Source organism: Accipiter gentilis, chromosome 22 (genome assembly GCF_929443795.1).
Source record: "Accipiter gentilis chromosome 22, bAccGen1.1, whole genome shotgun sequence".
Taxonomy (NCBI): domain Eukaryota; kingdom Metazoa; phylum Chordata; class Aves; order Accipitriformes; family Accipitridae; genus Astur; species Astur gentilis.
Window position 1 is genome coordinate 12972207 of NC_064901.1, and position 12152 is coordinate 12984358.

General features: G+C 34.6%; 1 protein-coding gene across 1 annotated transcript in view; it reads left to right on the top strand.

The window, feature by feature from the left end:
• Window positions 1-12152, top strand: part of RYR3 (ryanodine receptor 3) — a 253363-nt gene that overhangs the window by 33956 nt on the left and 207255 nt on the right. The window lies entirely within an intron of this gene.

A 12152-nucleotide genomic window follows, 5' to 3' on the forward strand; every position in this document is an offset into this window, starting at 1 on the left:
AGGGCCCGTGCTGGTAGTTGAAGAAACTGCAAATCTTTGTGTGTTTGTGGGTCTAGACAGTTTCACTAACAAACTTCAATCCTGGTCCTGAAAATAAAATAATTTTTTCTATGGTGGGGATGGTCAAACACTGGAACAGGTTGTCCAGAAAGGCTGTGGAGTGTCTGTCTCAAGACATGTTCAGAAGTTGACTGGATGTTGTCCTGAGCACCTCGCTGCTTTTGACTCTGCTTTGAGCACAGGAGTAGGACTAGACAGTCTCTAAAGGTCACTCCCAACTCAACATAATTTGATGTGACTCTCTGTGGTTAAAATTTGTAAATTGCAAAGGATATAAGTGATTATTAAATAGTAGTAAAATGTTATGAAATTCTCTGCTGAAAACTTATCAAGGTTTGGTACTCTAATTTCCAAGTGAATGTGATGGCTGACTTTTGGTAGAACGGATACTACAGACTTCGTAAATGAACCCTACGAAGCGATTTGCAAATAAGCAAGCACTGCTAACCTCTTATCTGGGATAGAAGCAGTGGGAAATACAGCGATACTGACTTTTCTATAGAAATCAACAAATTACAAAATTAAGTACACTTTCCTTTGGCAGGGTCCGCCATCTAATTTATGAAAAAAACAAAGCAAATTAACCTGTCTTTATTATGCTTTGTAACATCAATTAGGTAGACGCTGAGAAATATTTGTCTTAATTTTATGGGAAATCATTCTATTCCCATTAATTGTAGTTCTTCTCATTTATAGATCCAATGTAATGAGAGCATGGTTGACATAAGACATCTGTGTCTGAACATGTAGTTGGCTCACATGTTTCCACTCAGTTTGCTAGAGGGTACTGATTGATTTGTCCCTTTCTTAAAACACTGCTACTGCTTGCAGATTTGTAGGTATCTCCTGTTGGAGTAGCAATAGCTGTAAGACATCTGTAAAATCACTATGCAGGGGAAACTGCCATGCAGCTGTTTGTTGGTGGTTTGCATTTTTTATTTTGGGGTATATATATGATGGATATGATTCATTTATGTTCTTTCAATATCCGGTCCTTGCCAGTTCTTGTCTAAACCTTGAGTATTCCACTTTCTGTAGTCTAGCCTGAGTAATATGTGTAAATATTTGACATGGGATGGACAGCAGTTGAATATACTTCAATTTTCACATTTTATTTCTGTGCCATCTTTTCTACTTTGTTCTGTCCTTTTTCATGTATTTTGTACGAAGGCTGTTAACATATCTGTTGTGTTTTTCAAATTCTGTTTGAAAAATTTCTGTTGGAATTTTGCCTGCCTCTGATGCCTTTTCTCTTTTAAACTGTAACAGATGTGGATGATTACTGAGTATAGTGATGTTTTTGTTTTAAAGAATTGCCAAAAATATGAGAAAGCTCACTTCTGAAATAAATTTTCAGCAAGTCATTTCAGATTGTAACATAGTTAAGTTTAAATATACATGACAGTAATATATGGTTTTCAGAAATTATAGAAATAGGAGTGTAATTCATCTTCGCAGACTCTTGTTTGAAAAGTTTTACTGATAGAAAACATGGTAAACTAACAGGTGTGTGCATATACGTAGTGCAGTATCAGCATAGTCGAGTATGGACTAAGAAATGGAAGATGTAGCTGGATTTCAAAGGCATATCCTCATATTAAGCATATTTTAAAATAATTTGTAAGTGCTATAGCTCACTTTAAAAAGATTCTTTTAATTCTCCACTTTAACATTGAGCAAGTAATTACAGCTGATGATGAATTGTGTGTATATAGGCTCTTGGTTCGCAGAATGGAATGTGCCATCAAAATGTATTAATTTTCCTAGTGAATTTTAAAAGCTTTGCCCAGAATTTAGGGGTTTTTGCTAGGTAGCATATACTACCATATATATGGTGGCATTATGTGCTGTTCTGACATTCAGTCAATAAGGATATTATCAGAGAAGTTTAATTGTTTGAAGAGGAGCACTGTGTGTAAAAGCTCTTTAATGTTCTCTACATTCATTAATATTTCTGTACATTGACTGAATATACCCATATATGCCTGTACCTTAATATATCTGTATAGTACAGTACAGTACTAGTACAGAATAACCATAGGTATTGTAGTTTCTTTAGGATTGTTCCTCTGTATAATTTAAGATCCTCCCTGTGTACATATAAACATTTGACCCTGATTCTTATCTATTCCATTCTTACCAACACCTGTATGCAAACCTGGCAGCTCATTTGCTATATATTCACAGCCATATTTCAATCTTGTCTATAGAAAGTTTGGGGAAGAAGCCTGGGATTTAGTCTAAATCTGCTTTCATGACTGAAAACTCCTGTCAAATGTCTCATTGTTTTCCCCTAGATATAAAACAGTTACGGTTAAAAAGACAGGCATCAAGTAATTCTAAAGCCTGTGGTCCCCTGCATTTCTGCTTCAGGCTTATCTTGCCTCCTCACTGATGTCATTCCACCTTTGAGTCCTTGGCAAAAACTTTTTCTTTATACAGTGACATTCCAGCTCACATGTGTGGGTTTTTTTTTTTCTTGCTCCTAAAAACTGGGTAAGTAGTATTTAACTATTTATTGGCTATTCACAGGCTCTCTCTGGTTCTGAGATCTGGTGCAAAGACCTGGGTCTTGCAAACACTCTGCATGTCTTTAAATGCTACTGCCTGTTTTTTTTTGTGGTTCTGCTGCCTAAACCTGACAAGGACAGGACTTAAATTTAGGTAACTGCGACACTGTAAAATGTTCTGTCAATAGTATTTTAAAAAATATTTTAAAAGGTTTCTCCTATCTTCATGTAGAAAGCAGCTAGCCTATAATTTTATATACTGACTGAGCAAATACCTGCTTTGTTTCATCTTTTTGTAGAACCTTTTCCAATTTGTTTTGACATCCTAAAATTTAAGATAGATAATAGTTTGTCCCGTTTTAGGTCCCTGATTTTCAAAGCTGTACCCTAAGTATCCCTCTTGCCAAGTTGGTATAGACAATACGTAAAATCCTGAATGGTATTGCTTTCTTTAAAAAGATCCACAGGATTTTTGCCTCAAAGTCACCATTTCAGTTTCCTAGCAAAGACAGTCCAAAAGGGAAATCTTACTTTCTTTTTTTTTTTTTTACAAACTGTGATTATAAATAAACTTCTGAGATATTTATAGTTAATAGTTTAGAGATAACAGTGATCTTATATACAGAATACACGATTTAAAGAATATGCTAAATACTGTGCACACCCATTCTCATTTGAAATTGATATGACCTAAATGGCTGCTGCTATTGGTATCTTTACTAATCTGGTAGTGGTCATGCACTAAGATTCCAAAAGGCTGACAGCTTCTATTTGGATTCCTTCTTGCTGTCAGGTGCCAGGTTTTTTAAATTGGTTAATCTGTAATTGAGACAAGACACTGGCTATTCCATGATTATTTCTGATAATCTGTTAAACAGTAAAAATTTATAAATTAAACCTTCCAGATTGAGTTTATTATGCCAAAGTTTTTCTCTTGTATTTGCCAACTCCAGTTACCAGTTAATTGCTGAAATGAAAATAAATTTGTTGTTATGGATGTCCTATGTTATATCTTTCTGTTGCTAACTGGTTGGTCGGCCAGTATATCACTTGCACCAGATGTAAGAGAAATGGGGAAAACAAATAAAACGTATGCAAGTATGTACATATGCAATAATGTTTCTTGCATTCATTTCTCTATCCAAAAGGATGCTTCATTAAAATGAACTATAATACCCTCCTTTCCCAATAAATCTTGCCATTTCTTCATTTGCTCATTTAATAATATGCCAGAGGTCATGAATGTCAGAGGTGCAAAGCATGCCAATACTGACACCACAATTCATAGAATCATAGAACGGTTTGGGTCAGAAGGGACCTTTAAAGATCATCTAGTCCAACCCCCTGCCACTGGCAGGGACATTTTTCAATAGATCAGGTTGCTCAGAGTCCTGTCCAACCTGACTTTGAACAGTTCCAATGATGGGGCATCCACAACTTTTCCCTGCACAGCATGTTCCAGTGACTTAACACCCTCATCCTAAAAAAATTCTTCCTTGTGTCCAATCTAAATCTACCTGCTTTTGGCTTAAAACTGTCACTACAGGCTCTGGTAAAAAGTCTCTCCCTATCTTTCTTATAAGCCTCCTTTAAGTATTGAAAGGCCCCAATAAGGACTCTCCGGAGTCTTCTCTTCTCCAGGCTGAACAACGCCATCTCTCTCAGCCTTTCTTGATAGGAGGGGTGTTCCAACCCCCTGACTATTTCCATGGCCCTCCTTGGGACCTGCTCTAACAGGTCCTTTCAGTAGGTAATGATAAGGTTCTGATGGAGGATACACCTTTCTTGGCTGATTCTACTTCCTTGATCAGCATGGAATATATCTTGATGCTTGTAGTTAACCTGCCGTTCTGAGATTTAGCGTGTTTACTTAAAGTCACTTCATTTCTTAAAGCAAGACAGAACTCTGCCTGATGGGAGAGGATGTACTTTGCCACTGATATGCATCAAGGGGCTCTGCATGACTAGTTCACCCCAGCTCTGTTAATAAGGCTTCTTTTTCTCCTGCCTTACAGTTTGAAATCAAAGGAGTGATTTTAAGGAATGTTTAGTACTCAGCTTTTATGACAGGTAATGAATAAATATTTTGGATGTTACTTTTGGTCTTGGTATTTGGTGTGGTTGTTCCTTTGTTGTCGCTATCTCATTTCCATGAAGAACTTGGGGAGATGAGAGGTAGAGAAACCTGTGATACAAAAGACAGCGAACTCTGTAAATGCTTCAGAGGCAAGTCTACAACCTGGAAATTGTATTGAAAAAAGCAGCGAAGTGGTCAATACTGAAATACCTAACTTTCTGAAGAAATTTTTCATTCAGTAGTATTAGTTTTTGTGAAAGGGACTGGCTATGTTTTATTGCTGTCTAATGATTTGCTTATTCTGCCTTGCTGATGACCCGATACAAGATATGGCAGTATGTTCCAGAGTTGAGATTAGGCTTTGATCCAACCACTGCTGAAGGAGTAGACTGACAACGGAAACCCCAACTCTATTTTTAAAATCTTCTGAGAACTGTCAGATCGTGGTGCATGAATTTCCATCAAATAACTCTGCTGTCATCGTAAGGATCCATTTGCAGTGAAGTGGCTGTGTTTACTGGGAGAAACTCATATACTTACTGAGGGAAGAAAAGCCTTGTTATGTTACTACCAAATAAATAAAGGCTTTTAATTTATAAAAAGATGTTAAAAACAACTGTTAACAAGTAATAGAAGTAAAGCTAAATCTGCTGAGACTCCACCACACTCCCCCTGCCCCCCCAGATTTAAGACCTCCTCTGGATATTGGTTTTCTTCATTTGTTTGTGGGTTTTGTGATGATTTACAACATGACAGTTGTGTCTGAGCACACTTTTGTTTTAGAAATTAACACATGCTGCTTGCCAGATTTATTTATAGACATTTAAAGCAAAGGAAAGCCTAAGATGATATATTCATGTGACCTCTTCCTAATTCAATTGCATGACTGTGGTGTCTGTATTTTGGGACCAAAATATTTGTGTAGAGCGCACTTCTGTGTGGAGGTCCTAAAATAAACTTAATCGTATTGCAACAGAGCAGGAATGAAAAATGTAACTTGAATCTTTTATGAATCTTTTTTGGTTCATAAGATTGCTCTGATACCAAAGTTTGCTTTGGTGCTTGGATACATGCTTTAGTAAACAATATTCCTAAGATTAATTTATGTAGTAAGTAAACTAGAATTTATTGAACAATTGGATCTTTGATATTTTAAGTGTGTAGTGTGGGGAAGAAAGTGCTCTCAAGAGAGGTACAGAAAGAAGAGTCGTCCTTTTGGCAGAATGGCAGAATGTAACTGCTGGGAGACAAAACTGGGAGTTTTGTGAACAGGAAACATCTGCTTTGGGACAAAAACCAGTAAAAAAGTTTTCATGACTGACAATGTAGAATTTAAAAAAAAAACCTGGTAGTAATTTAATTCAGCCTAACAACTTTATTATCTTTCTTAGCAGTTTACAGTTGTTTTTAAATTTTTTTTTTGTTATTATTTTTTATTCATGCATTTTTTGATGAGCATTTTGGTTTTTTTCCCCTGATGCCTGGCAATATGACTTGAACTCTTAAACATGGAAATACTGAATATAAATTATGGCAGTATGAGTACCTGTTGTACAGCCTTTGAAGTTGAATAGAAATATAAAGTTACCTATAAGAACATTTAAATTAGGAAAATAAAGTATGTCCAAACATAAGGTTAAAAAAAAAATTGTTCAAATTCCAGAACTTTTTAAATTTTCACACAGCTTCAATATGGGTCATACGTATTGCATATTGCTTCCTTGTTCTGTTTGTTTCTATTTTTATAAGTACGGGATTAAAGTTCATATTACTTGCATTAACTTACTTTCTTAAAGTAGCATTTTGTTTTAGCAATACAAATGAGGCAGGAAAGGGTCAGCATCAACTAGTTCCCGAGACAAACAAGAAGGAGGCTTTACATTTGTCTTCACCATTATTTATCTTATTTCATGTTCTGTTTTCCTGAGGAGTTACTTAATGTTTTAGTATAAACTGAACTGAGATTTCTTTACGTAACTTGTCTCTTAGTTTCCAAAGGAAACAGAGTTCATACAAAATCTCTTTCTGCCCATCTATTTTTCAAGACTGTCTTGAACTTGTAAATGTTTCTGTTCAGTTTGGACTTCAACCTGTGTAAGCTATACTGTCCGAAGGGGCAAAGAAGTTGCAACCCTGATTTAAAAGCAAGGTATCAGGTCAAGTCATATTATCAGTTTAAAAACCCAACCAAACAATCCCCCCACATACACACATGTGCACACACACACAAACTAAGGAAGATAAACTTAGGGTGAACTCGGTCTTTCTTTACCTTAGAATGTATCTGTAAATGAAATTGGGGTTTGAAAGTTTAGTACTCCTCTGAGGAGGAGAGAGGGAGAGAAAAAAGAAAAGAAAAAAAAAAAGAGACTTGACTTGTTACTGAACCAGTTGACTTGTCATTGTTTTGATCAGGAGAAGGAAAGAGAATAGAAGAATACACAAAAGAATCTGTCCTGGTAGACATAATAAACTTACTTTCCCTATGTACGTTCTTAGATTATGTCCAAGGAGGAGATTCAGAGCACCTCCTCCATTTCCAAGTTGGCAGACCAAGGGTGATGGTTCCTGCTCCTTAACATAACTGTTTCAGTAATGTACCTTTCCTCATGTGCTTGGTAAGGAAAAGCTGCTTGTAATAACTAATCAGTTTTCAGTCAGTCTCAGGATCCCAGGGGCATATGTAGTCATTTTTGGAGATTGCTGGTTAATGTGGAGTCATAGGTATGGAAAAACTATACCTCACCAATATGTTGCATTTATAGTTACTACAGCTAAGCCTGTAAGCTTAGCAGGGTGTTATTATTTTTGGTTTTGGTTTTTTTTTTGTGTGTGTGTGTGTTTTGTGTTTGGCTTTTTCTGAGGCTTAAAAACCTTTTTTGAGGTTTTACTTGGTTTCCTGTTTCTTCTTTTTCATGACTGGTCCAAAAAAAAAAAAATTAGTTTAAGTTAACAGAGTAGGCAAAGCAAAAAATCCATGTCATGCACTAGTTTTGTATGTGTAATATAAATGTTTTTTTTCAAGTGAGTAATCTACTGTCTTTTGACAAAAGCAATATCCAAAACTTCAATGTATATTGCATAGTTTACATCAGTAGCAGCAATAATGTTACAACAATGTTTTTGTTTATTAACAATGGAATTGCCCTTTGCACAATAAATAAATATATAGATAAATAAATACAGCAGAACTTTTGAAAATTTCCTCCAAGGAATTTTTTGTTGAGAGTCATACCTCAGGGCAATTTGGCAGAGGAAAAGTGATATGACCATGCACCAAGACTTCTGATGCAGATATATACTTTGCCTTGAATGTAACTTCTGCATGTACATGTGATACATAATTACCAAACTGTTGTTATTAATTACAGGAAAATTATACTATTTTCTCAGTACAGGAACCTAAACAAACTGCATTGTTTTAGCTAGATGGCAAGCAAAGACATTTAAGTTATTTTTCTGGATCATAGCCTCAAAACCAAAACAATCTGAGTAAAATTTAATGAAAGAAGCTTTTTGGTTTTTATGAACTAATTTATTAGGAATGCCAAACAGTTAGCACTGTGTTGCCTTGGTAAATAATAAATTCAACAGTCAGAATTTTCCACATCTTTCATCTGAAGTAGAAAAGCAGTAGCAGAAATAAAATGTCGTACCAGGACTGTTTTCTGTATCAGTTATATTTTCACAATGTACAAGAGAGAAAGTATATAAATCTTGACTTACCAAGTGTTGCAGTAATAATTCCTGAAGTAAGAAATCCTAATAGTAATGTATGAGATTATGGGTTTGCAAAGTTTTGTTCTTTTCAAATGTGGAAGTAGTAGAATCCTTTAAAGTAGTGTTGTATGAAGCTTCTGTTTTAGAATGAGTGGAATGATTAACTATATCTGTTAAGAAATTGGAAACTAAGTAAATTGTGGACTTTTTAAATTTAAAAATTGGATCATTTACTTAGCAGAAACACATAAGTAATTTTATTTTTATACTAGTATTTAGGAAGCCTTAGTATACTTCATCAACTTTCTAACTTGAGTCACCTTTCTTCATTTTTCTTCTTTAATGTAGCAAACCAAGGGATATGTGTCAGTATTTCATATACATTGTTAGCCTTATACCAGAAGGTGTGAAATTCAACTACAGCAAAGTGATTTATCATTCTAATTAAAAAAAATAAAATACTGTCAGATCAAGTAAAAAAGTACTTGCCTAATTCTATGCTTTTCACTATCATCTGGTGACTTAGAATTGCTACGTGTAGAACACTGTGTAGAAGTTCAAAGGTCTAACCTACAGGTTTTTTTAAAGCTGGTGTATTACCCATGATGAAGATGGATATTGACTGTATCTGATAAGCTATAGAATCTTCCTTTTTTTTATAGAAACTAGCTTTGATACTTTGGGTTTTTTTAAAAATAATACTTAAATGCTTTATATAATTTCAATGGGCATATTTTTTACAATTTTTTAACAATTATTTCCTATATTTAAGTGAATTTGCATGTTTTCTAAAATACCTTGTTATTCTACTGATTTGAGTTCTACATAGTTTACAGTACTATATATGAATAGAATTAGACTCAATTTCCATTTTCCCAACTTTTTAGGGTCATACTAAACCTGTTTGGAATCAAATATATTTTTTAATCACAGTTATACCTTGTCTATATAGGTGAAAAGCTCTGGGTAAAAAGCATGTGTTACCCTGTAGAACTTGAGATTTTTAATCAGAAACAGAATTGCAAAAGGGCGAGTACAAAATATTTGCACTTGGGGGCATCAGAATTAAGTTACCGGCAAGTGTTTTGATATGGAATACTTCTATGAACACACATTGTTTTGAAATGTACATTGATTTTACTTTATTTTAACTGTGGTGTTGCATTTCATTCCCATGTTGAAATGAACAATTGTCTTGGTTTATTCTCCCAGTCTTTGTCTTTTTTCTCTCTTGAAAGAAAAGTCACTGTCGGAATAGGGCTAGGTCTTGCAGGGGGAACTACCCTATGAGTTACAAAGAAAGAAGAAAGTAAAAAAGACGACTTCTGTTATCAAGATATTCAAACATTAGCATGCACTAAGTTTTAAAGTAGAAACATTAGTTGTATATGCACAATTTGTAACGGAGTAAATAAAGTCAGGATGTTTGTTCTCTGGAACTCAACAGTATGAAATTAATGTGTTTTCTGTTTTGTTAGCATCCTGACTGATGGTACATTTGGTAGAGAAGGTAATTGTGAGATGTAGTGGTAATTTTTTTGAGAATATTCATTGTGAATTGATTTGTAATACAATTGTCAAATGTTGATGGATAGAGAACATGAGCACCAATGAGGAAATAAAGCAGTTAGAAATTAGGAGTTCCTTGTTATTTCCCCTTATTACAATCCCCGGTTTAATAACAAACCTGATTTATTTTCTAAAACTGATTAGTTTTCAGTGTCATGTCAATTTTATTTTATCAGTTCATTTTCAGTACTGAATATAATAGAGAATATAGAGATTTGGTAACTGTTGAATTGGTAGGTAACAAACTAAATCTAGGGTGTAATTTTCCAGCAAAATTTCTATATTTCATAGATATATGTAAATATGCATGTATATATTTAGTGTATTGATGGTTTTGTGCTTCTTAATATGAAACATATGGAAGGGTGTCTATTGTTGAATACAGCCTCTATACAGACATAAATGTATTGTATAAATAACGATAATTTTTAAATCTGGAATATATATGCAACATAAATGAAGGAGTTTCATTAGCTGTTGGAATTTCTTTATTGCCAAATTCTGAGTTGAAAAACTAGTGAACTGAGCAGAGGCAAGGTCATACCTACAATACATTGATTCGCCTTGATCATTGACTCACTTTGCAGCCAGTCAAGTTATTGATTAATTAAAATAAATTTTGTTTATGTTTTGGCTTATTACTACACCACAAGAATCTCAGTTTAAGTTCACCATCACTTTATTCTGAAACCTGAGGAGGAAGACAGCCTGAAGAACAAGACTAAATACTGTCTGGTAATTAACCACTGGACTGTGGTTCATTAAAAGCTCTTTTTTAAAAATTAGATAGTGTGCTGCTTAATGTTATATTGCTGAAGGCTAGGAATCACCGTTTTCAGTTAAAGGAATTTTTTAATATTAGCTGTACTTTTGCGAAGAGCCAAGTTCTATTTTGGTAACTTGTTCTGTTTTAAAAGCTGAAGATACTGAGTGAGTGACTCTTCTTTAGAAATACCTTTATGTGTCGGCCTATGCAGACATTACTATATAGTGCAAATTCAAGTTGTGGCTTCAGCTCTGGCCAAAGCAAATAGAAATTTATGTTTGCAGTATAGACAGTTATGCAGTTCCTTACTTTCAAAAAAAAGAAAACAAATCTCCAAAGCTGGGTTTTTTTTTTTCTTTTTCTTTTTGCAAAAGTCATGCATTTGTGTGAATAGATGAGTAATACTGGACAGAATTATGACAGACTAGCTACATGACACTTGGTAGATTCTGCAGGATTTCAGACCACCTGAAATATATTTCAGTAATATCAATGTGTTTCTATGTATAAACATTCTTAGAACTGAGGTTGGAGTTACCTGGTCTGTGTCCTTTTGCTAAAGGACTGACAGATGAATTCTAACCAGAAACAAGATTTCTGGATGGAAGGGGACAATTTTCACTTCCTCTTCATTCAGAAAAAAAAGTTAAAAGTTGCTGTTCATCTGATTTTGTGAACAGATGTTCATTACGGTAGTATAAAATGGATCTAATGGTTACCTTTATGTAATTATTGATGCTGCTGCTGGCGGAAACCAGTTATTAGTAATTGACACTTACAATGTGTGTACTATTTGAGGAACAATAGTGAAGGCAGTTTCTTGTGCGAGGCCTAGTGGCATGCAAATGTATTTTTTTTCTGTGTGCTCAGTAAATCATAGAAATTTTTGGATCAACCTGAAATTATTCCCCCCATTTGCTCACTGAAGCAAAATCTTGAAAAATTTAGAGAACTTTGATACAACTGTTGCATATTACAGTTTTGATCTGAGGAGGTCTAATGTGTGGTGGAAAGAGAGGTGTAAATCTGTAACAATACCTCAAGCTGATCAGAACCTTGACATGGACTTTGTTCTTAAATTAAGCACATTAGATAATCTGAGAAATGTGATCTAAAGTAGCCCTTCTCTAGTGAGGTGTTGGACCATTGCTTATAGAGGTCCTTTCCAGCCTGTGATTCCATGCAGTCTAAATCTGTTTTATTAAACAAAAAATGACCTCCCCCCTGCCCCCAACTAAAAGGACTAGAACAAATTAAATTTCTAAATGTGGAAGTGTCAGAGCTGCCAGATGAGAGAGACTACATTTGAAACACTTATTAAATTTAAAATATTTAAATTTGTTAAATTACTGGTTGGCAAACTGGATCTCAAGAAAGTTGTGTGGGTTTGGTTTTTGTTTTGCTTTGTGTTTGGTTGTCTTTGAGAATTGACTGTACATAACTAACAACT